Raw genomic sequence first — 1,907 nt, 5'->3', positions numbered from 1 at the left:
CACAAAACGTCATAACGCAGTACATAAAAGAAAGACCACAACACGTAGTTTGAGACTAAAATACGTAGATTTCACACACACAATGAGGATGTATATTCGTTTGACATCAGTGTTCTTCCATTTTCTTCAATTTGTTTGTATTTTTGTTAACAAACACAATAATAAAAAATGTTCATTATGGTAAACGAAATAATAATTTGATCTAAGTAAATTTTGTTTTCCTTCCCGATTTGTAAATAATCCTTACGTGATAGAAAAAAAAAAGAATATTACTTTCCAGATCTGTGTTGCCGAATTATGGAAAATTCGTTATTAAAACCGAAACAGCTTTAAAATGAAGTTTAAATTGGCAGGCCTGTGTAATTAATGATTATAGATAAAATAATATTTTTAACACAGTTTTTGCAGCTAGAAAAGATAGTTACTTCAAAGTGATATTAAACGAATAAAGTCACTGTTTGGGTATTGTTAGAACGCTTTGGTTATAGCATCCTAAATTTGTAAGATTTAGGTACAGAGCTTAAGACCTGGTTGAACAGCCGTATTGTAACCTTGGCACTATGTACCTGCATAAGGTACAAGGAAAATGATGGCCTCTTGTTTCACACGGCATGAGTAAGCCACCTAGGTGGTACCTTTGTAGGTGCCTCAGCAGGGTTGTAATTATCATGTTTCCCTGCCCGTCACCTTTACGCCCTTCCTGTTTTGTTGTACATTCGATCCAGCAGGGGGTGTTGGTGGCCCAATTAATTATTCGAAGGTTATTATTACGAATCAGCATGTAGAATATAAAAAATATAATACACATACATATATATATATATATATAAATCAACCTCAGTCTTTTCCAAGTTGATAAAATCTCCGAAGTATCTTTCTCCAAAATATATTTTGTATATAAGAGTTTTTATATTGTCGACTCAACAAACTTATTTAATGAAATTAAATTTAATATTTATAACAAAACACTCAACCTCAAATTAACCGCATTTATTGAACTGGTGTAACACTTCAGAGACAGGGACTACCCGCCCATAAACCATGTTAACATGGAGACAGGGACTATCCGGCCACAAACCATGTTAATATGGAGACAGGGACTACCTCACGATAAATCGTGTTAACATGGAGACAGGGACTACCCGACCATAAACCATGTTAACATGGAGACAGGGACTATCCGGCCATAAACCATGTTAACATGGAGACAGGGACTACCTCACGATAAACCATGTGAACATGGAGACAGGGACTACCTCACGATAAACCATGTTAACATGGAGACAGGGACTACCTCACGATAAATCGTGTTAACATTTAGTCAGGGGCTACCTCACGATACACCATGTTAACGTGGAGACAGGGACAAACCTGACAAACCAACCAACATCAGAATCTTACAAACACTGAAAACAGGGATAACCTGACAAACCAACCAGCATCAGAATCTTACAAACACCGAAAACATGGTTAACCTGACAAACCAACCAACATCAGAATCTTACAAACACCGAAAACAGGGTTAACCTGACAAACCAACCAACATCAGAATCTTACAAACACTGAAAACAGGGTTAACCTGACAAACCAACCAACATCAGAATCTTACAAACACCGAAAACAGGGTTAACCTGACAAACCAACCAACATCAGAATCTTACAACTACTGAAAACAGGGTTAACCTGACAAACCAACCAGCATCAGAATCTTAAAAACACCGAAAACAGGGATAACCTGACAAACCAACCAACATCAGAATCTTAAAAATACTGAAAACAGGGTTAACCTGACAATCCAACCAACATCAGAAACTTACAAACACCGAAAACAGGGTTAACCTGACAAACCAACCAGCAACAGAAACCTACAAAAACATGTCGTTAGTAATGTGCTCACCTTTCACATT

This window comes from Limulus polyphemus, unplaced genomic scaffold, assembly GCF_000517525.1.
Source record: "Limulus polyphemus unplaced genomic scaffold, Limulus_polyphemus-2.1.2 Scaffold13168, whole genome shotgun sequence".
In the NCBI taxonomy this organism is placed as follows: domain Eukaryota; kingdom Metazoa; phylum Arthropoda; class Merostomata; order Xiphosura; family Limulidae; genus Limulus; species Limulus polyphemus.
This window is presented reverse-complemented; position numbering follows the sequence as displayed.